This window comes from Falco biarmicus, chromosome 6 (genome assembly GCF_023638135.1).
Source record: "Falco biarmicus isolate bFalBia1 chromosome 6, bFalBia1.pri, whole genome shotgun sequence".
NCBI lineage: Eukaryota > Metazoa > Chordata > Aves > Falconiformes > Falconidae > Falco > Falco biarmicus.
The window spans coordinates 28,469,484-28,496,763 of record NC_079293.1 but is presented as its reverse complement, the minus strand read 5'-3'; the positions used below and the strand labels follow the sequence as shown (position 1 = coordinate 28,496,763).

General features: G+C 48.9%; 1 long non-coding RNA gene across 2 annotated transcripts; it reads right to left on the bottom strand.

The window, feature by feature from the left end:
• Nucleotides 1–606: 606 nt before the first annotated feature.
• Nucleotides 607–27,195, bottom strand: LOC130151109 (uncharacterized). Of its 2 annotated transcripts, none has more exons than XR_008822508.1 (3): nucleotides 25,948–27,195; nucleotides 24,595–24,834; nucleotides 607–1,360 (listed from the first exon to the last, which is right to left on the bottom strand). It is a non-coding gene; the product is annotated as an uncharacterized LOC130151109 (long non-coding RNA). The 2 variants fall into 2 exon arrangements; XR_008822509.1 differs by having other exon boundaries at nucleotides 24,595–24,831.
• Nucleotides 27,196–27,280: the final 85 nt, after the last annotated feature.

The following is a 27,280-nucleotide window of genomic DNA, read 5'->3' as shown; positions in this document are numbered from 1 at the left end:
AATCTCATTGGAAAGATTATTCATTTCTCTGCCAGAGAAAATAAAAAACATTGAGATACCAATAATTAAAGTTTATGCCTGTATCTACAGTACTAGAAATTGTTCAGGAAAACCAAAAATAATAAAAAACTCAAAGTGAATATAACAGTAAAGAAAAACAAGATTCACATAACAATGGTTGCAGTTTTGGCATGCTCATGTAGGACAGAAAGATCTGAAACCTACTCTTCATTTGAGCACTCATGACACAGGTTGTTTTGGATACTGAAGGTGATTGTATAAACCTGTAAACTAGTAAGAATTGTGGGATCATGGAGTAGACTTAGACTAATATCTAAGGAATAAGGGTATCTGAAAGTAAGATATTCTCAGAACAACTGCCTGAATAACCTTGGTTCAGGACTACAGCTAAAATTCATGGACAACACAGAAGAAGAAATAAATCCAAAACACATTAACAATATTGCTTTCCTCTGGTCTGGAATCTCCTATCAAACCAAGGCCTTTCTCCTTTGAAGCTGTTAATGGATGAATGCACGAAGTGGTCATAAACAATTAAACAGATTTTCATCATAAATGCTGCAGATTTACAAAGCAAGTGTATCTCTCTGGAGGTAAATTAAAACTCTACTGGTCCTCTGTACCAACACCCGCTTTTAAAAGGTGCGGGAGGCAGCAGGAGCGCAGGAAGCTTGTTGCCAGGCATGGGAACGGCCGTCATCCGGCCTTAAGGGAGAGGTCTGGGCACACCATGTTGCCCCCATCCCTCTCTTGCTCTCCCCCTCTCTTTTCCCGGCCCTCCTACCTACCAATTCATTTTCATTTTGAACAGCAACTCCTGCATTTGGAGGCAGATTTCACTTTTCCTTTTTTCCAGATTTTACTTTTGGAGACAGAAATTGGCTTCCTGGAGAAACCGCTGCCCTGTGCCAGCTGCTTGCACATGCTTTAAACAAATAGCACAAGAAAGGGACAATAGGGGTACGAAGAAGAGGAGAATAATCTTCTTTAACAAGTCAGCATTTATTTTATATGAATTAAATTGCCTTTACTTGAACAACATAGTTTCCCTCATTCAGCTCCACAAAGAATCTGCTCCTGTCACCAAAATGTTTTCCCTGAAGCAGTTTTAATGAAACCAGGAGCTCAAATGAGACTTGGAGGCTCTTGTGCCATGTGTGATGCACAGTGTCCTTGAATGATGCTTGGTGGTCACTGTCATCGGAGCACATGCTCCCGAGAACCGGGACAGCAAGTTAGGTGACCCAGCGCTGTGCTGTGCTTGGCTGGAAGAGAAGCATGTGGGGCAGGAGGGCAGCAGAAGACTGATGCCTCAGGAGAATCAATACGGTCCTTTCCACTGTAAAAGGACAGATACAATGTTATATTTACTGCTGTAATGAGTGGGTTCAGAGGAAAAATGAGTACTCCCCTCTGGCATCACCTCTGACACTGTAAATTCAAGCTGATTATTCATTTCAGTAGGTCAGCGTTAAGGTCACAAATTTGAGTCTGAGTCCACTCAGCTGGGACATACCAGAAATGGCCAGCAGAGAGATGAGGCTTGCAGTATTTATGTATTTATTGGTCCTATTTAGGACATCAGACTAATGCGGGCACCCACCCAGGAGGTGATCTGTGGGACCTTCTGCACTAAATATGCATCCCGGTATACAAATCTAAATATATATCTCCAGCCCAGGAGAATGAGCACCACAAAACCCCATCTTCGTAGGCAGCCTGGACAGGCATGGACACGTCTGGCCCTGGAAAGCTGGTCCCAGAGTCAGGAATACCAGACAGCTCCCAAAAGACTCGCCAGTGCCCACACAGCGCCCTGCTATCTTCTGCACCTCTACAGCAGCTGGGGGGATTGGCAGAGAGCTACAGCAGCACCCTCCCCACCCCAGCCGAACTCATTTACCCTCCCACCCTAACAAAGGACCCCAAAGCCAACAGCCCACAAGCCCTGGGCTGCTGCCAAGGGCCATCATGATGCAATGGCCATGCTATCGCTGCAGCTCAGCCACTCTTCTCAGAAGCTCGTGGCAGGGGATCAGGATCAAAGCCCTGCCTCAGGGACAACAGCTCCAGAGGGAGTGAAGACGCTTGGGAAAGCACAGAGAGGGCCTTTGAGGAAGCGTGTTGCATCTCTGTGATGCTGTAGCTGCTGCAAAACGGTATTTGTGAATGAGTGTCCACACTGAATTTTCCTATTACAGCAGTTTAACCCAGTGACGTTTGTCCCTCGGGGCACATCTCCAAGGTCTACATGCTGTGCACAGTACTTAGTTGTGTACCTGCCAGTGGTGTCACAGAGGAAGGCAAGCACGAGGCACCCTCTCCCCTTCACATACATCCTCCTCCGTGATGCAACTGCGTTTGGGACCAGCATTTTCAAGCCTGCTCCTTGGCCAGAGCTGGGTTCAAGGCAGCATGCTGCTGCTCTGCTCAGAGGTGCCAGTGCTTAGCATCACACCGGGGCATGTCACCCGGCTCATGCCCTCTCTTTGCATGCGGGAAAGGATGCTCTGCTCTTCTGACTCTGGCCTGGAGTGGAGTGCTATGTGTTTAAAAAAAAAAAAAAAACCCAAAAAACCCCCCGCCCCAAAACTTAAATTCATTTCACTTGACAGGAATTTAGGCACTCAGAAAGGTGGAAGTAAGAGCAGCCTGGGGCAGCTGGGTGAGGCGGGTGTGGGGCGTTGTGTAACCGTGCTGGTTGTACAGATCCCGCTCCAGACTGCCCACCCTGGGGTCCCAGCTGGAGGAGTGACCCCAGCACCTGCCTCCACCCAGGCCCTGGCATGTCTCATCAGCTGCAGGTGGAGCTCAGCAGCATCCCCTGCCCCAGCTGCTGCCGTGGTATCCTCAGTGCCAGCACAGCAAAGGCCCTTCCCACCAGGCACAGCTTATGGCCCCCAGACCTCACGTCCCCATCACACGTCTGCTTCGTCCTGATGGGTGCTGCCTTGGCTCTCAGCTGACCTGCCTGGAGGCACTGGATAATGCTCAGGGCAAGGTCGGCTTTGCTCAGAGGACTGGTTTTCTTCCATTTTAAGGCAGATTGTCTACAGGACAGACTGCAGTGACTCCAGGTTGCTGACTGCCTCCCACCACTGCAGCAGCTGGTTTAGCTGATGAAAGCTAGTGAGGATAACTCCATAGGAGACATAAGCTGACTCATCACTAGCTGAGGACACAGCGTTTGCTGATGGTTTTCCCCTCTTTCGAGGAAGGTGATTTGTTTGCATGGCCTCATCCAGTCTCATCCATCCATGCCAAATCCTGAAATCTTCACCAGCTGCTCAGTCTGGCAGCGTTAATATCTTATGGAGCATCATGCTGAAGGGTCCCTGCTTAGGCCTGAGAATCCCAAAGCCTGAGCTCCACATGCAGCAAAAAGAGATCTAAATACTCCAAATATAAGCTGAGACAGGGTAGGTGAGCAGGAGGAGGCCATCAGCCAATACTGCCAAGATGACAAGCAGTGGTCTCAATGGCCACCACTTTCTCCAACAGCCCTCAGCATTTCCTTGTGTGCTCACTCAGTGGTGCTGAGAAGGATGATCCACATCTCTCCTGAACCAATCCAAGCCATAAGGACTTAGACCAAAACTTCAACAGTTTGAACAAAAAATTTGCCCAAATAATTTGGCTCCCTGTTTAGAGGTGATTGCCCTCCACTCGCTGCAGGGCTCGTAACTTGGGGGAGGGCTCTGCAAAAACTGAGCTGCAGGGCTCTGCCTGTTGAGCCAAGGCACTTTAACAGACTGTTTACTGAGAAATCTAAAGCAGAACGAAACAAGGCTTTATTAGCTTGAGTCTGGCTGTATATCACATTTGCAAATGCAGCCCATTAATTTGTGGGTCTGAGAGCACCATCATTAGCTGCCTACTGACCTGATGATCGGCCTCTCCAGGGGGAAGGAGCAGCTGTTGAAAAGGAAAGCCTTTGCATGTTTAGCACCCCCACTGTCTTTACAACTCTCAGGGCAAAGTCTGTGGGTAATATATGACCATATCTAGGGTTATAATGGTGTATAACTGGACGTGTTGCTCCTTTGCTTTTCGTGAAACTGGGCACAGTGCTGCAGACACAGTCCCACAAGGGCCAGGTAGAGAAACCAGCATTAAAAGACTTTCAAGAGCTGGAAAAATTAAGCTTTCCAGCCAGCTGCACTTGCTGGTCATCAGCAGTCAGTAATACGCAAGAACACCACTCATTTTGGGGCCTTCCTCAGGATCTACGAGCCCGTTGTGGAGCTGGAGTAGCGAGACCTGGCACTGCATTCATACATGTGCCCAAGAAAGTTGTCACTCTTCCCTTCTGGTAGCACCACCTTCTTGTTTCCTGCAGCAGAAGGAGGCAATGGCACCAGAAGGCTCTTGGCCCACTGTTGACTTGCCCCAAGCAGGTTTTGGTCTTAGCTCCTGTGCTCTGATAATGGAGACTGTGGCTGATTTCTTGCCACACATGGAAAATTACAGGTCATTCCCACTGTAGCAGCCTGTCAGTCACCACGGAGGGATAGTGAACTTTCCTCAGGGTTACATTCCTCAGCACTTACTCATCCAAAACTGCATATGCAAGGAAGGCAGTCCCTCATTTCTGGGCAGGCTCATGTTGTTTACGTCTTGCACAGAATCGTTTCTGATGCATCTCACTCATTGCTACCACACACACCAAGCAGTCTGAGCTACCCTTTCCCTCTTGCTCCAGAAAACAAGCCTGCCATCTTAGCAAAGCTGCCAGAAGCCCCCCCCCGTACTCCTGAATGGTTTCAAAGAAAACCATCCTCGAACCATGAGAGTCAATAACTGAGGAGGCAAAGGCAGGACTGCAAATCTTTTTTCTTAACCGGATCAGTGGCAGGCAGCTTGGTTAATCACCCAGACCTTACTAATCTGCAGGGGAGTCCTGGGTCCTAGGTATCCCCCATGCCTACTCTATCTGCTCCCAATGACCTTTTTTTCCCCAGCAGAGACTTTTTTCCCTGGAAGATGCAAATTAGCTTCAACAAAGCAAACACCTCCTACCACCAGACTTCCTGGTGCAAGCCAGCATCCCTATCCCAAGAAATCTCCTAGTCAAGATTTGCATGAAAGGACGGAGAAAGGATCCTGCCTCTTGTCTTTGGGACAGTACAACACTTTGGCCCTGTTCTGCTCCAGATTCCCATGACATCTGCATTCTTCCAGCAGGGCAGAGAAAACAGGGAGATTTATCGTTGCACATTTTTTCTGGTAGCATCTGCCAGACACCTCCCTGCAGAGCACAAAGGTTTAGTATTTGTCAGGGTTCAATTGCAGTTATGTCAAAAAAGGGCCTGGGAAAAGGAGGCTCCTTCCACGCCATGTCCTGTTGCTCTGTCAGGGCAAACGTCATTGTGGGGTCCAGCGGTGACCCTGTGGTGATAGGACAAGGTGCAAGGGGCTGTTTACCTGGTTAGTCCCAGTGCATAAACATGCAACGGTAGGAAAGATCGCGAATGCATCCAAGTAAGTGAAAGATAGACAGACATATGCCTATGTATGAAGGCAGCAGCTGACCCTAGGAATTGTAACCAGGGGAAAAAAGATGCAAGATGGGAACTAGAAAGATAGAGGAAGTGCCCGCAGCACTCAGGGGACCATGAAAAGCCAGAAAAGTGGTTTTATATTGCACTTGCATTCGAAGGGATAACCACAGGTGGATAAACTGATGCCCATCTGATATTAAATTATGCAAAGGCTTGTATAGGGATATAGGAGGCAAAAAAAGATTGGCATCCATTATCCTTGCAGCATACAGTCACGCTGATCAAACAAAATCCCTTGCTTTATAAGGGTGCATTTTATTTACCACTTGTGACATTGAAATAAAAAGGATTAAAACTGGTTAACTGAAAGACTTTAGAAAGTCATTGTAGCAGCATATCATTACCAGCTCAGCGTCCTGAGATTGGCTGCGAAGTTTTCACTTGGTAGATGTGGTGGGTGGTGAATAATGGGTGTAAAAGCAGCCTGTCTCTCTCTGTCCTTGGTGTTAATGAGCCTAAATGCAAGATCTTGCACTAGGGAAGAAAACTGAAGATCACACTTATGTGGACTGGCCCTGCAGAGAGGGGCTCCCAGGTGATGATACATAGCAGCTCCATCAGCAGCCTCCCACGCTAACTGATGGTCAGGGGGCAAACCAGGCCTTCTGCTCCATAAGCAGAGTGATTGCAGCTGGGGACAGTGCTGCTTGCCTCCTGCATCACGTGGCAGAGCATCCACGGGGCAGCCCCAGGGGGCTCAGTTCAAAATTCAGCCACTCAAAGGTGGGGTGTGTAGGCACTGAGGGTACCCAAGATGCCCTAAAGCATCCTGCCTGCCCTCACTGATCCCTAAAGGTCTTTCTTACCTTCCATGTCACCCCTGCCAGCCACACATCCTAGCCTCCCTGGAGCCTCTCAGAAGGTACAGATGTCCATATTTAGGCAACTGAGTCAAGCTATCTGTTATGAGAGAGACAGACCCATGGCTGGATACCTAAATCCGTTGTCATTATCTCAAACTGAACCCACTCGCTACGCCCAGTCCCAGCTGCAAAGGGTTGAAAAGGTGTTGACAACAGAGAAGTTCAGAAGACAGTCCCAGGGCAGACTGGAGGCTTAAAAGTCTGCCCTGGAGCAAGTCACTGGAGAAAGCTGTCCTGTTCAGTGCTGCTGAGAGAAAGCTGAGCAGCGACTAGATAACCACGCTGACCAAGCACTGCTGCAATCAACTGATGGGGGGAAAAGGGTGTAAGACCTTACAGCTCTGAACAGTAACCAGAACATGGGTTTCAGAAAGGAAATATTTCTCAGCGGCGGTAATTATGCACCGAAGCAGCTTTCCTGGGGACACAGTAGATTCCTCAATTCCCAGTCATTATTTCAAGACTTCACGTGAGTTTTATTGGGTCACATTATGATTTGCTCAGCAGTTACTGGCAAGTTTTGCTGAGGGTAAAAGGATTAAGATAATTTTATTAGTCCTTTTGTCTTGCATCCATCAAGATGTTCATTGCATAGCAAACTCAGTGTCATGCCAGGAGCTTAGTTCCCCCCAGCTGTCCCTATTGGCACTCCCAATAGAAGAAAGGGGGGGGAGGGGGGGGAGGGAATCTTCAGCATCAAGTTTTAGTGATGAAAACATCAATAAATCAATCACTGACATTTTGTTTCAGCAGAACAAGCCAGTCTCATGTAACTTCAGCAGAAAAAAAAGATAAGACAGGAGACAACTCTTGGCCAACAGAGACCCACTGTACCTGCTCCACCACATGTTGCCACATCTCCCATTTGGGGGATCAGTGACCTCTAGCATTTTCAGTGAAGCTGAAACAGAAATAATCCCTTTAAAGGATACAGCATTTCCCATACTCCTTTCCTTCTAAAACCCTTACACAGATCCACTCTCTCATCCTTTCCCACACCAGTCCTTGGGGAAGGAAAGGGATTATTTTGTTTTGTTAACAGATATGTTTCTGGAGCTGAATTACTAGTGGTGTTTCCTTCCGAGCAGGAGTTGGGAAAGCTTCCACTACGTAAGCAGCCTAGATCAATCACAGATGGATACACCAAAGCTGAATGTGACCATTCATTGCCTACACTGCCTTACAGAACTGCAGCTCCTCTGCAGTTTTCTACAATAGTTGCCTTCCCTTTGGTTGTCCCTATCTTGTCTCTATTTTTTTCTGGTATTTTTCAGTGTTAGTTTTAAGTTCCCATCTCTCGCTTTTCTCCAGTTCTGTCACTTGAATTCCTCATGACAAGGCAATCTGCACCCTCTTTCCCTTGGAATCCTCCCCCCTCCCCCTCCCTGGGGCTCACGTCTGAGCTGGTCCTGCTGAGCACCAGGCTCCTGCAGCCACTTCCAGGCTCATTTTCCACAGTTGCCCCAAATCCAGAGCCCTCAGCTCCCATCCCATTGCCAATCCCAGTTTAAAAGCAGCTTTGAAAAGCAGCATGTACCCCATGCACAACACATCCCATCCCTGGCCATAGTCCTGACATCCTGAGTACACATCCCTTAACGTAAGACCTGATGTCTCCAGCTCCACGCAGTGAGGGCACAGGTGCATGACAGCCTGCGCTTGGAGTTGTTTCCTAGGGTCAGAGTCAAAAAAAGGGGTGAGACTGCTCTACAACTACTAGCCTGTCTATCATCTCTTCTCTGCAGAGCTCAGAAATGTTTGGCTGCAAAGCTAGTGAGCACAGGCACAGACCTCAGATCAGCAAAGCTGCACTGGGGAGAGGAGAGAGCATGTAGAGGATCTGTACTGTTTGGACTTCGTAATCCAGTCCAATAAAGCCATAATCCTTCTTGGCAATCTCTGGGCACTGCTGGAAGGGGAACAAGACTTCACATGGGTTAATAGACCAGATGCGCACAAGGTGGGGAATGGGAGTGGAAGAGACCAGAGCACAGGGATCAGACACTTTGCCAGAGGGCAGCAAGGACAGGCAGCGATCAGCCCCAGGTCAGTCCAGGGCTTTGAGGAGCCCAGGGTAATGTCTGGGAGGATGCACAGATGAAGGCATTTTGGTCTTCCAGGTCCCAGGCACCACATGCAGTAATTGCTCTTTTAGCAGGCAAAAAAACCAAGAGACGCTTCTCCTGGTTCAGACCATCTATTGTTAAACTCAGCCACCTGGACACAGTATAAAAAAGCAGAAATGAAAAAGCAGCAATAAGACAGAGGGCTGGAGCATCGCTCCTGGGAGGTTGGGCTGAGAGGGTTGAGGCTGTTCAGCCTGGAGAAGAGAAGGCTCCAGGGAGACCTTATAGCGGCCTGTCAGTGCCTAAAGGGGCCTGCAAGAGAGCTGGAGAGGGGCTTTTTACCAGGGCATGTAGTGACAGGACAGGACACAATGGTTTTAAACTGAAAGAGGGTAGGTTTAGGTTGGACATAAGGAAGAAATTCTTTACCGTGAGGGTGGTGAGGCACCGGCACAGGTTGCCCAGAGAAGCTGTGGATGCCCCATCCCTGGATGTGTCCAAGGCCAGGCTGGATGGGGCTCTGAGCAGCCTGGTCTGGTGGAAGGTGTCCCTGCCCATGGCAGGGGGTTGGAACTAGGTGATCTGTAAGGTCCCTTCCAACCCAAACCATTCTGTGATTTTATAACAGAGACAAGTGTTCCCCAGGAGGTTTCCAGCACTCCTGCAGGGACATGTGTGTGGGAAAAGCACTCCTCCCGAGCCTGTCCCTGGAGCACAGACCCTCTGGGCAGGGATGGGAGAGGGACCTCACAGGACTCCATCTGCCTCCTCCGCCAGGAAGGTGCTCGGGGGGGGTGTCACCCTTCCATGGCACCAGAGTGCCTGGGACATGGCTGCCCGCTCCAGAGGGGGGTGGGTCACACATGGCCCTGGGAGGAGACAGATGAACACTCCCTGTGTGGCCCTGTGTCACCCAGGGAAGGACACTTCAGACTCCACAGAGTCCCCGCAAACATCATCAGTGCCAGTATCAGTGTCAGGCTTTAACATCTCCGATGGAGCCCCGCTGCTGGCACACCAAGTCTCAACAACCAGAAGCGGTATTTTTGCTTATCACTCCAAGCCTCTTTCAGGCAGGACCCAGCCCAGAAAGCTCCCCAGAGCTCGGTGCCAGTGGCTCTGCAGGCTGCTTGCAGCTGCCTCAGACCACTGCTGGTGGATGAAGGCATGCATGCACACACAGACAGCTGCAGGGAAGATGACATAGCCCGTGGCAGGGTTTTGTAAGGGCTGTGTCCAGTTACATAGCACGGAGAGCAAGGAAAAAGAAATAATTAAAAACCCTTCATCCCCTAGGACAAAAAAAAAAAGTGTTTTGCCCAGGCTTATAAAAGCTTCTCCCCTTCCTTCTTCTGGTCCCACTGAAATTCACACACCCTGGTGTCTTTTTTTAGAAATAGCATTAAGATGGCCCAAGCTCCTGCCAGCAGCTGTCCCAGCCCTGAGCAGAACACACTCTCCCCATCTCATGCTGGCAGTTATCAAAACACTTTGCAAAGGAAGTGCCCGAGATGGAGATAAGCACTGGGTCAAATTCACAGTCCCCTGCACTCAGGTTTCCATTCTCCATACCACCTCCTCCCCTTTCTCCAGCTGATGGGCCGAAGGGGTGCAAGCTGCACTTTTGCTAGCCAAGTTGAGTTGACTTCAGCTGCACTAGCTGCAAACAGGCACTATACAGATGCTCCTGTGACAGCCCTTCCCTCCCCTCCAGAATATCAGAATGCTAATGTTTATTAAAACGTGGTGGCTTGGAGTTTCTCAGCTGGTTCCTTCACAGGTAACATCATTTGCTTTAACATCCCTCCTGAGGGAGAAGTTACAGATAACAGTAAGACACCAAACAGAAGTCTCTTTTGACAGCTCTGCCTTTTCCACCTCCTGCAAGCTAGCCTGTGTCCCAGCTTCATTCCCAAGCAATTTTTTGTTACCACACTTGTCGCTATGTGAGGGACAATAAGATGGTGAAGGAAAGCAAGAAACTGGTAATGCAGCTAAAATATCCCAGGAGCCAGAGCTCAGCCAGCTCCCTTGTGGGGCTGAACCACCAGAAAGAAGGGTCCCCTGCATCAGCAAGGCCAGGGTGACCATGGGGACACACACCCTCCACAGCTTCTGGAGGTTGAACACAGGGCACAGAACTGCTGAGGGTGAAGGTCTCTCCATCCCACCATGCCACGATGCATGGTGGCATGCCACCTCAGCACTAGCACTTGCCACCCATCCTGAGCCTTGTTATATCTTGTATATTCAAAGCCATTTGCTTGGCACATATGGAGGACAAGGTACTGGTCATGGCCCATGTGTCCCGTCACACTGCTTCGACAAAACACCTCTCGATTACCCTGTAAATAACCTAGAGCAATAACCTCAAAAGGTGTTGCCTCAGAGAAAGGTGTGCCATGGGAAGAAAGCAGAAGGAATTAAGGCCATCACCAGTTTCCCAGGTCCCTGCCATTGCAAGAAACTGGTTAGCCACCAAACAAATGCATATTCACACAGGCATTTAAATGCCAAGAGGAATCGGCCTCGCCAGATGAGAGCAAAGCACAGGCCCTTGTCTGCCACAGTAATGCCAGTGATTACGGAAAATATACATTAACTATTGGCCAAGCATTTTCCATTCCCACCACTGCCAGGAGGAAAACGTGCCTTTTCCTAAAGTGCTCACACTGCTTTCATATGGAAGCACTAACAAAAACACAATGTTGGCCCAGTGTGACCTTTCTTGCAGTGTTAGAGGGGAATCAGTTTGTCTTGTCCAACTATTCAGTGACTCGGACATCTGCGCTCTGCTCCGGGAAGCAGAGCTTGGGGTAGTGCCGGTGGCAGCAGCTCTCTGACAGTGTACATCTGCACTGCAGCGTGCACGGCGAGCTTCGGGGGGTGGCTCACCTCGGCTGGCTGGAGTCCGCTGCTGAGTCTCTTATCAGCCTCTATTTGTCATTTGGCTCAACATTAAAAAAGACACTTTCAATTTGCATCACCCAAAAATGCATCAAGCCAGCATCTTCTCCAGCACGTTACCTCCAGGGGAAGTCAGGTACCATGAGGAACATAGTACATAACTTTGCAGAGCCCACAACTGCTTCATTTTTCAAGTCAGTCCAACAGACTGCAGCCAAAAAATCATGCAAAGTTTTGTTAAATTGGGAAAAGAGCTGTATTGAGCTTGCCTGGCAAGCACAGGAGGAGCAGCCACAGCTCAGAAGAAATGTGTTACCTCTCTCGGTGATGCTGGGCTGGCTCTGCTCCCAGTTACTGCAGGGAGAGGTGAACAGCTATCATCTGCTCCGATGAGGCAGAACAGAAATACAGCAAATCCCGATATATTTAGCAGCTGGGCATTTACACAAGTACCTGACGATGTAAAGAGTAACCACCATCCTGCTGTCACACCAAAAAAAGCATCTGGCTCCCTGCCTTGACCCTGGTCCAGGCCTCAGGGAGCACGGTGCAGCCACTGACACCTCCCTCCTCCAGCCCTTACTCAGCCTCCACAGTCTGCTGGAGCTTTTGATCCTACTTTCATGGGGTAATCCCAGATTTCAGTGGGTGACTTGCAGTCCCCCTGCAAGCTACAGCTCGGCAAGTCAAGGTGAGAGCTGGGAACAAAGCATCGCTAACTTCCACAGGCAATGAGGTGAATGTGGCCATCTCTAGAAAATGCTACAAAGCATTTTCAGGGTTCTTTGAAAAGCCTCCCACAAGAGCAAAACCTCAAACTAAGAAAACCAAGCCTTTGATAAAGCACAGCATCCAAAGGCATGAGAGCAAAGAAAACTCCCCTATTAGGTATTCCTGAGATGGCTTTTACTCTCTGTCCCCTTCTCCATCCATGAAGTAGCAGGAGTGCCATAAACCCACTAAGGACTTAGCTGCCACCATTACTGCTACGTGAGGGTGTTTGTTACACACAGCCCAGCGGGAGCCTGAGACCCAACACCTCCTAGCAGGTATCTCAGCCCCTTATTCCTCACTGGACCTCCTGCAGGTTCACCGTGTGCTTGCAGAGATGTGAGGGACATCACATCCCTGCAAAAGCTAGGCAACACCGGTGCCAGCACTCAGCCAGATGCTGGCCTTCTGCCTCTGGAATCATGGAGATGGCTTTACTTGAACAAGGACCAGGGGACTCAGCTACAGCCTGCTCACAAACCCTGGAAAGCCTTTCGCAGCTGTCGTGGCATGTGGGTACATCACCCCCCTGCATATTAATTACTTTAAGCCAGCTAAATTTAGGGCAGGGGCTAAAACCATCCCTGGCTGTTGCTGCTGAGACAGGAGGAGGCACATCCCCGCTGCATCAGGCATACAGCGATGCTCTGCTTGCACACAGTGCGTGTGTGCACACAGCAAAACCCACGCTGGGAGCCACCAGAAGGCTGCAAACCTCTGAGCTACTTCTGAAGTCTCAGGCAACAGCATGTCCCATGAGCAGGAGATTTTGTACCCAGGGCAGAAGCAGCGGCTGGCATCCTAGAGGCTCTGGCACAGCCCTCCCCAGTCGGCAGGGCTGGCAAGGGACCTTGCAAGCTGAAAACCTGATCCTCCACCTCCTACTTCCCATGATGCAGCCACAGCATCCTCGAGGGGTTACAAGAAGTACCAAGGGGGACATCAAAACTGGGTGGCCACAGCCAAACCACCCAGCAAAAGGAATCATCAGTGGCGGTAACTGCCAGGGGACCAGGACCTGATGGGGAGGGCAGAGTCATGGAAAAGGAGGTGCTGCTGAGCTGGGCATCCTTCTCCATCCCTTCTTTTGCGCTCCTGGGTCTGATCCAGGCTCTGTGTCAGGGACAGTTCTGGGCAACAGCTGCCCTGGATAGCATCGGTGACGTGTCCTGGTGGTAAATGTGTGCCCCACTGTTACAGCCAGGTTTTCACCCTCCCTCAGTGCCTGATGTTGACTGAAGCAGTAGCCAATTTCCATGTTCATCTGTGTTTTGAACCATGTAGTGTCAGAGATGGAAGCACGGATGGCTACACCCCTGGGATCTACTTCTGACTCCAAAAGATAACATAATTTAGATGTTCACTGTTTGAGAGCTGCTCATAAAAATCACCGTATACTGAGGTGGCAAAACCCAGTAACTTCTGTCACCAAATGGGACAAATGTTTCCCTGTTCTGTTATCTCCTTTTCACAGGCTTCCAGCCATGACATTTTATGAGCATATTTTTAGATAGCTTCTTCTCAGTGTTTGCTCAAGATGGTTCAATCTGTAATAGCATTGTACAACTGGTTATGGTTGATTTACACTTAGCATTGTAAACAAAAAAAACCCCACCAAACAAAAAACAAAAGACTCCTGATGGTTTGGGTTTAGAGAGAGAAAAAACACAGTGAAGTTAGGGGAGGGTTGTTGGTTTTTTTTTTTGATCCAAAGACAAATTAGCCTCTAGGCAGTGAGCTAGAAAAAACAAGTTTCTACTCCAGAAAAGCCCACTGGTCTCTATTAAGCATTTAGGCTGTGTTTTATTCACCAGGGGGAGGGTGGAGGGGCTTCCACTGACAATCCTTTCAAGATGATTATTATTCTACTTAAAATGCTTTCAGAAATCAGCTTTTGAGTCTAATCCATGTTAAACAAGAGCTGGAGGAAAGCTTTGTCTAGTGAGCTAACAGAAGCCTCTTTTCAAACTTGAGTAACCTCTTTATGGGAAGTTCTTCTGGAAACAGTGTAAAAACAAACTTTGGGGGAAAAAAAAAGCATAAATCATATGCTCCTTCTTCCCAAAGCAGACCTCTGCTGCTATAGTTACCCTCTGCGCTGTGAAGAGTCCCCTTAGATCACATGCAGATCCCAAGCCTATGCGCATTTATTAGCAGACTCAGGTCTTTAAGGGTTAAAAGGTTCATTTATGATAAGACAAAAATTAAATACTTTGAGACTCCCGAGAGAGTAACAACTTTCTTACAGATGCCTGTACCCAATATTCAAATCTAACAGGAATAAGCCATCATACAACAGTTTTAAAAGACCAGACTTTTCCCTTTGTTTTCCCATTTTTTAAACAAAGTTAGATGAAAAGCAATAAAGGTGCCTGCCGAAACCAGCTTGTGTTTGTAGTGCCATGTATATTCCTATGATGTTGTTTCAGTATGATTAAAAGTGTTTAAAATAAAGCTTATGAAACAGCCACGTCTGAAATTCATATAGAAATCTAAATACTACAAAACAGCTAAAAGCTCCAATGTAGTTAAGTAGCAAATAAAAGCCCTGTGAAGTTCTCATGTGTCTCCAGATGATATACATTTATTTCTCCTTTATAAAAAGCTATTGAACCCAACTTTAAAAAGGGCTTTGTTCCCTTGGTGTCTTAAAATGACCATTTCAGGATACACCTGTAACAGCAACACACTCTCAAGGTCACTGTATCATTCTTATAGATAATAAAATCAAGATAACTTTGGTACAATATTAAAGCAGTCAATGTTAATGGATTACAGGATTTGTAAGCAATCCTGCTGCAGAGGCATCCGAAGCACTGCAGGAATGTGGTGGTGTTCCCCAGCATGGACCTATGGTCTCGGTCCAGGATTTCTCCACCTCAGGAGGTCATAGATCGTTCAGATTGTGGCCTCATTTGGTCTGCTCTTGCCATGGAGAGCTAGAAACAATGGAAAACGCAGGTAGAGACAGTGGCTGTGGTCATAAGTCTACCTCTGAGCCCAAGCATCCAGCTGCCATGCTGGAGCAGGGCATTCCAAGCTAGTCACACCACAGAGTAGCCTAGGAATAAGAAAGTTACTCTCAAAATGGATGGAGGAGGCATCACCACTCAGACACATAGGGATGGACGCAAGCGCACAGCAGGGCTCGATGCTCGCCATATTCTGCCTGTACTTTGGGCAGTGTGGTCTAGCATGTGTGCATCCCCCAGGCACCGACATCAGGGGGTGAACGTTTCTCAGATCACTGCTTGGCCAAGAGCTGCACAGCTCAAACCATGTCTTCAGCAGGCACAGCAGGACCCACTCTGCTGGGTGCTATACATAAAGCATGTATCTGAAGGAAACGAAGGTAAAATCAATCACAGAGCAGCCAACAGCAGAATGAAGAATAAAACCTGATCTTCTCACCCCAAGGCCAGAGACCCACCACCAGTGGTTTCCATTGTATGTTTTCCATAGACCCCAAAAGCCTTTGTACTATTCCAATAGGTCTTCAAAAATCAATTAAACCTACTGCCACAACAGGCTGCGGCTCACACCTGTAAGATAAACGTCCTTTGGGGACCCCTCAGATCAAAAGGGAGCACAAAGATCTGCTGCATCCAACCAAAGAGCTTCTGAATCGCTGCCAACTGTTGAGCAAAGGCTTTTGCTGATGCCATGGACTGACTCAGCTAAAAGCAGCATGGCGTTAGACTGCCTTATTGGAAATGCACCACTGTCAGCACAAAGTGAGTCCACACACAAGGGTTTACAGCTTGCAATTTATTATTTCCACCCTTATTACACCAAGGTGTCAAATGAGATCCTGAAGATGAAACGGCAACACTTAGCATGCTAATAGCTATGCCCATTTTCAGCCCCACACCCTAATCCACAGCATACAAACCACTCAGACTTGGAAAAAAAATGCAGCCTGCCTCGGTGTTGAGACTTTGCTATTAAATCCTCGCCTTTCCATCTTTTGCTCAGAGCACTGTGTTACTAGAAATAATGCGGCCCTGCCCTGGTTGCCCACTTTTCTCACATTTTTACTCTTCCAGCAGACAGAGACCACTTGGTTTGTGAGGGCCAGTGGTTAATAAATCCTTGCCTTGCTCTATGGGAAGCCATATCATGACAGCACAAAAATCACATTGACGCTGCTCTGCTACACACAGGCTTTGAAAGCTTTGCAGCTAAATCCCTTAACCATGTGCATTTAGAGGAGACACAATTACTCTGCCTGTAACTACACCTCAGTGAGAGATCCTGCAGGAACACTGTGGACATTCAGGAACAACCACCACTCTACACCTCCCTAAAGCAAGAACTGGCTATCTAGTCATTAATTTGTACAGCACATTGCCAGCTGAGGGAAGTGAAGGCAGCCTCTTCTACAGCCTTTGTAACTGCAGTTCTAAAGGAAAAAAAGCACAAAACTTTTAATTAAATAAGTCTATGCTTACTTCAAAACCAAAACCACATTATCAGGAGATTTAGCATTAAGTTCTTCTGGGGATGTGGGAAGTGTTTACAGCAGCCAACGAACCGTCTCTGCGCTGTGTGTTATTCCCTTTGCAGCGCAGAGGTAACCACATCCACCCCAACAGGGGCAGGGAAGCTTAATTAACTGATGGTTACACAATGCTTTTGCAAGGAAACCACGTGTTTACAGTTTCATTTTGTAATAATTAGTGTCACATACTACAGCAATGTCTCCAGGTCTTTAATACCCAATCTGTTAGGGGTATTTCACAAAGCTCAGCAAAAAAATCCTTGTTATTAAGCAATCTATTATTCCCATGTATGTATGCTCTGCTGTTATAGATGCCCTGACATGTCTCAGAAGAAGCAGGTAGTAGGCAAAAGTTTGACTTGCTCATGACTCAGTGACATTAAATCAACTTGCTTTAACTAACTGTCTCTGATGTAGTGAGCACTATTTACCAAACTAACAAAAGAAAAAAAAAAAAAAAAGAAAAGATGTTCTACCTTCATTGAAAACAAGCCGAGTTGAGATGGCTATCTGAACACAGGAGTGGAGGCAAAACAAATGATTTGGTGCCTTCTGGGCTAAATTAAATACATTTTTCAGGACTGGTCAACAGAGACGTCCAGAGCCATGATGTTCACTGTGAGACCTGAGTTATAACTGCAATTCTCTTTCCGTGCAATGCCTCACTGACCCCAGGTCTAGGCATTGGTTGGTCTCTCTTGGGTTCAAGGCAACTGATCAAAAGAGCAGATGTGGTAACGAGCTTCCAGATGGTCCGCTAATGCAGATCACTAAAGGCCTTCAGCAGATATATCTTTTGATATCTCCTGGACAAAACTGTGTTTCCTTTTGATCACTGTCAGATGTCATTTGAGTACTAATCTCTAGAAGCAACTGAGACACTCGACTTCCTTCTTCTGGGAACCTCTCCCTGTGTTTTGGAAATGAAGACTTGACTGCAAGCACTACTGAATTGTTGCTGACATTTCTTCCCATCCTGGAGCTAGCTAAACAGGGACAAGAGCCCTAGAGAAAGAAAAGGAAGGATTTTTGCAGAGATGAAGCCCAGATGGTATTGTACAGATTCTTAAAATCAAGGGCGTAGAGGGTCACTTAAGGTCATGCCTGGCATCATGGTAATAAACAGTTCAGGCCTACAGAAAAGCAAAGTAATGGTAGAAGAAAAGCACATGTGAGATTAAAGGTAATGAATGCGTAATGTGACAGATCCCATAGTTTTGTTGGAAATTACTTTTCTGTGCAGATCATCTTTGCTCTCTAGGGTCTGCCCCCATACGGTATTCCCATGTCCCTGATTCTTCTGCTCCAGTTTTCAGTCTTCAGCCACATATAGCTGACAAATCCACTAAGACTATCATTTACACACATCTGTATCTACCTCCAGCTTTCCATCAGCTCCAGAGAAGACTCAGAGGGTCCATCTGTGCTGGCAAATAAAGCTAGATGGGACTTGTCCATGACCAGAGGCCACCTGGCCACCTCTCTACAGCTCCAGCCTGTTCATGCTGGTCTCCAGGCTGAGAGGTGTGGGTGTAAAGCTTGTTGGCCACCTCAGCTTACTTGCCCAGTGTTAGATGCAGCTCAGACATCCCAGCAGGCAGCCTGGGAGTGGGGTCCTGTGTTCCTTGGGTACATGCTGGCCCAGCTGGCTTCGGGGCTGGGGGACACAACCTGCCCCCTGCCCTTCTTCAGCAACACTGCTAGGTCATGGCTTCAGCATGTCCATGAACACATCACATGGACATTTTGAGAGAACTAATAACTGGTGTTCATGCAAATTAGTATTGGGAATAATCCCGAGCAAAGAACCTGAGGGGTTTGTTAGCCCACTTGTGGGAAAGGTGAAAAAGCAAGCATTAGCATTTAGCCGAGTTGTTTCCACAGGTCAGAAGCTGGGCCATGTGTTGTTTTCCCCGCCTGTGCAAACAGGCTGCATGCACATTAGCAAAAATACACCAGCAGCCCGGAGGTGGAATCTGATTGCCCAGACACAGGCTGGTGTCAGTGCTCTGCTCAGTCACAACATCCGTGACTCTTCCCAGAGGAGCTCAGCAACAGGACAAGAGGCAACAGCCACACACTAGAACAAGGGAAATGAGTTTCTGTCATGAAGGTGGTCAAGCACTGAAGCAAGTTTCCCAGAGAGAATGTGGAGTCTCCGTCTTTGGAGATACCCAAAACTGGACAAGACCCCGAGCAGTCTGATCTAGCCGGCCCTGCATTGAGGGCTGGACGGGAGACCCTTCCAGGTGGGACATCTCTAGGGCATCTGAAATGGTTCTGTGTTCCTATGTGGAAATTCAGCTGAACCATAGTTTGCTGGAGTCTCTTCTCCATGAGCTGGGAAAGCAAAAATCTTCCTGCCAGCAGTACCGATTTGTCCATCTCTGTTCCCAGTCAAGCTGCTCTGTGTTTCCAGACTGGCCTCTCAGAGAAGATGCAGTCACTGAGTTTACAAGAGCCAAACTCTTGGATCTGCGACCCATATTTTTAGGGCGATCAAGGGAGCAATCCTGGCTCTCCTCCTTCCCTTTTGTACCTCCCAGCAGCACAGAGGTGAAGGCAATGCCAATCCCCATGCTCCCAAACCTCAGGCCTGCCTTCTGGAGTAGCACAGCTTGACATCATTAACTACACGCTGAAAGGTATATTGTACACCAGCTGCACGCTGTATGGGTTGACTTTTTTGTAAAGGAAATGCTTTTAAAAACTTCCCTGCCATTAGTCTTTTCAAACGTGAAATACCAAAAATTGTACAAGTTCTTTCAACTAGAAGAATGCAAAGGCTTCCCCTCGAGGTAAAAGCACATGATTTTGTACACTGTAGCCAGGGTAGATGAAAGGAAGGTCTCTTCACAACTCTTACTGCCAGGACAAGGGATCCACTCCTGTTCACACCGCCCTTTGCAGATGAAGCCCTGGAAAGTCCTGCCCTGCCTCTCCCTCAGGCCACCCGGCTTGTGGTCCCCCCTCTACCCCATCCTCGGGAGCGGGAGATGGATATGCTCTGTCACGGGCCAGCTTCAGAGATCTTTGTTTCAAACCTGCCTGGCCTCTGGGGCTCGTTGGGAGACACAGGTCCGCTAGCACCAGGATAGGTCATGTACACCATGAAGGCACCAGGCAGGATCCCGTTACAGCCACTCAGCAAGTTATTCCATGGCCTGAGCCATAAAACCTGACTTATCCAAGTGTGTGCTTTTAACCTGGCTCAGCTGTGAGGCATGGACTTAGCTCAAGCCTGACATGGGCTAAGGGCACAGGGACAGCTAAGGGCACAGGGTCAGTTAGCACAGCCCTGCTGCCAGGGGATAACCCTGTCGGCTCCAACAACCCACATGTGTGCCTGAACACCAAGTCGGTTTTATTGCTTTAAGGCATTAACCTCGCTCTTTTCTTCCTCTGTGCAAGTTAAACCAGTTCTGTTGCATCTATATTGGGTGGTCTCTCCCCATTAGGCTTCCCTGCACAAACAGGGCTTGGCTTTGGCTCTGTAGGGCTGAAAAGCAGAATATTTATTTAATAACAGGAGCTCCAACTTGTGGTGATAAAGGGCCCAGAGCTGGAGGCCTGCAAACCTAACAGTGTCTCAAGCCACAGTAGTTTACATTTGCCCTTGATGCCCCACTGCCTCCTTTGCAGGGCTCCAGGCTGTCCAGCTGGAACAGAAAGCAGAGGTGGAGGTGTAAGGGGAGAGATGTGCCTGGCCAGAGACATTTGCAATAGCTCAGCTTGGAGAAGGGGACCAACAGCAATCCCTTATGCCACCACTGCCTTTTGCTCTCCGGACAAAGCACCACCAGGCTGCAGCACGCCTGCGCTGAGCAGGCAGCCAGGGAAGCACTCCTGCAGCCCGTGGCCTTCTCCCAGGCTGGGACAGGGCAAAAGCCGCAGGAGAACTGGGTGCTGCCCAGGCAGCAAAGCAGCTTCTGGCCGTAGGAAGCCAGGCCTGGTGTCACCTGCCTGCTCACCTACACCCTGCTTGGTGTCACCCCAGGTTGGTGCATGTCTGCTGATGTTCAAGCCCAGCAGCCCTACAGCACATTTGACTCTGCCGAAGCCAGGGACATAGCGCCTTGCTTTGCTGAAATCCCGTAGCCTGCCAGACACTGGGAATGTCATAGACTTCAACCTTGTCCACATTGACGATGAGAAACAATCTCACAAAACCAGAGCAAGAATAAAGGTTCTGCTGGGAAGGGGGGGGGTTCATCTCTTGCTGATCAGCTTCATACACCCTGTCCTGGTTTCAGCTGAGATACAGTTAATTTTCTTCTTAGTAGCTGGTTAAGCCAAGACACACTCACAGGATCCCTGCAGAGCTCTTCTGCTTCCCCACACCCTTGTGTTTACCCAACAGAGTTAGAAGCAGCCATCTCTAAAGACCACTCATAAAGACCTACCTCCAGTACCAAGACCAAGAGAGGAGAAGGACACAGACAGGGAGCCGCAGCAGGAAGCCCAGCAGAGCTCTGCAGAAGGGCAGCCCACCCAGGATGGGGCAGGGGTGCAAGGTCCCCAGGGTGTCCCTGTCTGGAGAGACGGCAGTGTTGGGAGCCATGGTGGGAAGGGCCAGGGGAGGTCAGGCTTGAAACAGGGAAGATGGGCCAAACTCGAAGGATCCAACCGGGGCCAGTTGGGGGGCATCCTATGCTACTGATGAGGTGTGAACACCACACAGGCAGCTGGAACCATCCACCCACCTTGGTAACTACATCCATACTGTGGTCATTGACTTGAAGTTATAGACTGAGTTGTAAGTCACTGCTGGGAACGCAGCATTACCAGGTGGACACCAACTCATCTGCATGGTGCTGGGCCTCACCTGCAGGATGCCTGACAGCATCCCTCCCTACCTCAGGCGACAGTGACAGTTGGCCTTTTTCCTCATTTGGCCGTAGTTTAAGCCTCACACAGGGACTCGACAGAGAGGGCTTGTCTTGTCAGCATGCAAGCTGCTCATACGGGACGTACCGTCATACTCCAGCTGTGTCACAGCTGCCCCTCCAGCATGCAGAGATGCTCAAGCAGGAACCAGCTGCAGCTGCCACTGGCGGAAGTGCACCCACGGCACCAGCCCTCCACGCTCCCGAAGGAAAAACCACAGGAAAACATTGTGACACACACAGAATGTAACTCTTCGCTGGGCTGGGCCTTTGTTCTCATGTTTTTGAACAAAGCAAAGCCCTTAGACTGTGGGAAGCAGGGAGAAAAAAATGTTTACTGACAATGCTTAGGGTGCAATAAAATCTGAGATGTGTTGAAAGGACACTCCTAAAAAAGGTGCTTTTGTATTTAAACATCTGTTCTCAGCAGGTTTTTTTGCAAATTATATGAGTCAAACTCCAGCCCTGGGCCAAAGCCCAGCTTTGCTAATTACATAGGGGCAACCTCTATCCCTCCTCCAGCTGTGGTTTCCCTGCTGCGTCCTGGCCCCGTTCTGCTGTAGGACAGCCCTTCAGCAAGGGAACCAGTCTCCCCTACTGTGAAGCACCCACCTTTCCAGCTCATGTCAGCGGGCGAAAGGGGTGCCCAGCAAGAGACAGCACCTTGAGCAGCAACAGAGATGAAGCAGGCTTAGGAACATTAACCCCTAACCATCACCTTCCAACTCAGCCTCTTGAGCCTTTCCTCTCTGAGTCTCACTGGCCTCTCTCTTGCAATTATCCTTCTCGAGACAGCTGGTGGCAGCAAAGCCAATTCCCTCCTCCTGCTCCCCCTTTGGATCCCCAGGCAGACAACACTGGCTCTGTGCTCTGTTCTCAAGCCCAGCTTTTTCCATGTGCTGTATTTCACAGCACATCATGTCAGGATGTGGCTCAGACTCACAGGACGTGAAGTCTCTGCATAAAAGCAAAGACCTGAAGAACCGTCAAGATTAGAAATAGATTTTGCAGGAAGTTTCAGGTCAGAACTCTAGAAAAAACAAAGTGAAGGTATCTGGGACGAGGTTTGGAAAGCCAGGTGACAGAGGCTGGCTCTGCTTTGAGCGAGGTACACATTGCCTTTGCTAGATACAAGTTAATGCTAGAAAGGCAGATTAATAAATAAACCTGTTCACTGAAGGGTAACACCAGTCCAGCAGTTTCCAGCGGGAAAGATGAAGGTTTTCCCACTTGCTCCATGGAGGCCAAATCTTATTTTCTTCTCAGAGTGTGGCAAAAGCTGCCTAAGCTGGTTTGAAGTCTAAACAAACTTCTAATGGACATTCACTGGGCTGCTTCAAACAAATCCAAAGCAAAAATCTATACTAAGATCTACAGGCTTTCTCCAGACTTGCCAGCACGTCCTCATAGTGCAAGGCAGGAGTGTCCAGGTTCTGGCAGTGGTCAGCCAGCATCCATGCTGTGGTGGGGAACAGTTGGGAAGACACAGCACCTCTCCAAGCCACATGCCAGGGAAGTGGGTACCCCACAGGGGAACCTTGGGATGCCTGGACAGCACGGGAGAAAGCACCCTTTCTCACTGGAAAGAGTGAGCAAGAGGGAGAGATTCATTCTGACATGATGCATTTTAACTTTGAATTTTAATCCTTTTTGTGGTTAATGCAGATGACCACAAAAAAAACTGTAGCTTTCCAGAGCTCCTATACCAAGGAACTGTATCCCTCTCTCTTGAAGACTTGCTGAAAATACAGCAAGTATTAAGAAAGAAGTCAAAACCTAAACATGTGGTGTGATATTTATTGTTACAAGATCAGCTCCTTCAATGAACTAGCTGCAAATAGCCTAGAAAATTTCTGGTGGGAACAAAAACCTGAAAACACAGAGCTCCCCAGGTTCTGTTTTGGTTATTATTTTGGAGGGAGCCTGTTATTTTACCCAGCAAGGAAATTCCTTGTATGTTTACTCTCTGGTGCTCCCATAATAACTACTGGTAACACTGCAGCTGCCTGTCACACCTCGCTGGGGTGAACAGCAACACAGCCCAGCCACAACACCCCCTCCCAAATGCGAGTGCCGGGACCCTCTCGGGGTGTTGCCCCTGCCAGGGGAACCTGTTGGTGGGGCAGAGAGTGTGTTGCTGCCTGTCTTCCATCCTCCCAGTCCCCTCCTTGCACTAATGCTGCTGAGTGTGAGGGATGGGCTGTGCTGGTCCTTGTACCAGCTAAAGCCATGAAGATCCATCCTGTGACCAGGGGGTTATTTCAGGGGTGGGAGTCAGAGAGCAAAGACCCGAGGAATCAAAAATCTCAGGCTCTGGATTGCAGAGAAACAGCAAGCCTTTGGCTTCAATAGAGAGAAAGCTTGGGACTGTGGAGTCTGACTTTGAGGCTGAGACGAGGTGTGGGATAAGTTCTGTGAGACCATCCCACAGTGACCAGCGGCTGGGGGCAAGGCAGGGAACAGGCAGCTTGGCTGGAGCTGGCTGCAATTTTTCACATGCCCTGTCCCTTCACAGATGAAAGACTGTCAGGAGAGAGAAGAGTGACAGTTCTACCTGTAGTCTGGTCATAGGATGAGACAGAGTCCATCTGGTTTATTCTTATACTCAGGGAATGAGCAATCCAAAAATAAGATCTGAAAGTCACATTTTGTCCCGGCAATTGCATGTCTTGACTCCACTTTGGCCTTTGCTCTTGGAAGTTGGAAGAATACTACAGCAGGACAAATCAGCACTACTGGCTTCAATGGATAATAGCAAACTTTAAATAGTCCTATGTTCCTCAAATAAATGTATTGGTTTGGGCAAGACTTAGGTGTTAAGATGTGTAAGTATAGATGTGTGTGCACGCGTATATCTATATATATCCATAATTAATTCTTTTATTGGAAGAAATGCTTGCCAGGTTTGAAAAGTGCTGAGAGAGATGGGAAACCTTTCACATATGGCATATATTCTTTTCACTCCCAGAGCAGAAGCTGAGGGTGCCAGCGCAGCAGGAGTCAGAAGAGGCCACCTACCACATAATTCCAGCATCATCCTCCAGAATGGCTCCTGGGCTCCCACAGGACTCGGGAGAAGCTGGGAGCTAGCGCTGTTGGCTCTCTCAATGCTGTGCTTCGGATGCGAAGGCTCCTGGCTCCTTGCCAGCCTGGCTGGGTGCCATCCAAAATTGATCCACATGCCATACTTGGCACTTGCACAACACACTTCCAACCCTTCCTCTTGAAGATGAGCCAAGATATCATCCGCTGGCCCTGCTGGGAAACAGTGTTAGAAGTCACCAGTCCATCGTAAAGAGGAATTTGATAGCCAATTTTCATTGATTTTCCTGAGAAGTCGTGTGCTTATCAGACCTTTAGGTTTTAGAAAATCTCTTTAATTCTCAGTAGTCCTAAAGCCTTTGCAGCAGGGAAATATCGCTGAACGGCCTCAGAGTCGTTCGGTCTTAACTGCTAAACCTCAGCAGCATTCGGGGTCACCACTGCTCAAACACTTGCCTGGTTCCAGCAGCAAGCTGCTTCAAAACACAAGGCGTTTGGCTCATTTTGACAGCTGGTTTATGGAGCCAGCATCGCTTCCAAGTAAATCTGAGGGACTGCCCTGGAATGAACTGTTTCCATGGGGGCAGCCAGGAAACTTTCCAGGAGGTTCCAGTCCTTCAGAGACAGCCTGCAGGGATGAAGGAGGAGGAGGAATTTGCTCACTTTTTGTTGGGAATACTTTTGTCTCTGATGCCTGCAGAGCCTTTCCCCTTGGGGAGGGATGTCCCACACCTCGTGAACCCACAGACCCTCCGAAGCCCAAGCACCACACACGCTGAGGAGAGGTCAGAAATGCCACCTCTTTTGGATCGAGAAAACAGGCCAGGAAACAGTGGCAGAGCCCTGTATCCTGGTGAGCCCAGGGAACAGTCCCACTGCATCCCACGAGGTCTGACACCACCTCTGCTCGCACCCAACCCCAAGCCCAGCTGCCTCCTCTGCTTTCAGAGATGCTCACACCTTATCCAAAAAGCAATACTGCTACAGGAACGGTCTTTCCCAGGGTGAAACAATGTACATTGAGTTCATTCAAGGAAGCATCTGGAGTTAAAGCTTGGGACTGAACTCCCTTGGTGAGGTTAGGAGGGCCAAGGTCAAAAGTCCTCTCCTGTCCCTCCCCTCTTCTTCAGCTGGAACAGCCCATCGCACCAGTGCACATGAGTTGTGCCGGTGCCTGGAGCCACGCAGTGCATGGGGAGAGATGGGGCTGCCTCTCACTGCTCGGTAAATATGACCACATGGCCACCAATGGTGCCTCAGCCTCCCTGCCGAGGAAGGTCTTCATGAAGTGTCCTGCCAGGTCAGAGCAGAATGGTGGTGGTTCCTCACCTTGCATCCTTCAGCCATTTCATATGTTGAGCATTTTGTTTGGGGCTAGTTGATTCCACATTCAGCTCCACCATCTCCTCCACAACAACAAGGCTCTATCACTTCTCCTTTCCCCAAGACCTGCCTCAGATCCAAAGCAGCTTCTCTGGCACTGCCCCTGCCCTCGACCCAGGTCCTGCGGGTGACACCACACCACCAGACTCCCAGCTGATCTCCTCTTCCTGCAAAACACTCTTCACAGAATCATGGAAGAGGTTGTTTTGGAAAGGACCTATAAAGGTGAAGGGACCAGAGAACAAGCCTTGTGAGGAGCAGCTGAGGGAAGTGGGGTTGTTTATTCTGGAGAGGAGGAGGCTCAGGGGGGACCTTATCGCTCTCTACAGCTGCCTGAAAGGAGGCTGGGGGCAGGTGGGGGTCGGTCTCTTCTCCCAGATAACTGGTGACAGAACAAGAGGAAACAGCCTCAAGTTGAGCCTGGGAGGTTTAGATTGGATATTAGGAAAAATTTCTTCACTGAAAGGGTGGTCAAGCATTGGAACGGGCTGCTCAGGGAGGTGGTGGAATCACCATCCGTGGAAGTCCTTAAAAAGCATGTAGATGCGGTGCTTAGGGATGTAGTTTAGTGGTGGATTTGCCAGTCCTGGGTTAACAGTTGGACTTGACGGTCTTAAAGGTCTTTTCCAACCTAAATGATTCTATGATTCTAAGGTCATCTAGTCCAACCCCCCTGCAATGAACAAGAACATCTTCCACTAGACCAGGTGGCTCAGAGCCCCATCCAATCTGACCTTGAATGTTTCCAGAGATGGGGCATCTACCACCTCTCTGAGCAACCTATTCAGTGTTTCAACAACCTCATCGCAAAAGATTTCTTCCTTATAGCTAGTCTGAATCTAGCTTTTAGTTTAAAACCATTACGCTTTGTCCTATTGCTACAGGCCCTGCTAAAAAGTCTGTCCTCATCTTTCTTATAAGCCCCCATTCTTACACACCCAGCCGCCTGGCAGTGACCTGACCCCTCACTGCCCTCCCTCTGCTAGCCCCTCCGGTACAAACCCTCGGGCTTCAGCTTGGTGGCTTAGGAAGAACCAGCAGAACGAATGACTGGTAGGTGCAATCATTGCAGTTGGTGATGAGGAGCAGCAGGAGGAATCACGTCTCTGCTCCTCCTGCTTTTATCAGCCTCTGGTTTGGAAGGAGGGGAGCAGCAGCCCTGTGGGACCTGCTGTCCTTCCCACTCACCCAGACGGGGGCTGGGAACCAAAGAGCTGGTTTACCCCCCTGATCTCCTCTCCAGGGGAGAAACGACAGCCTCGCCTTTAACAGGGACTTG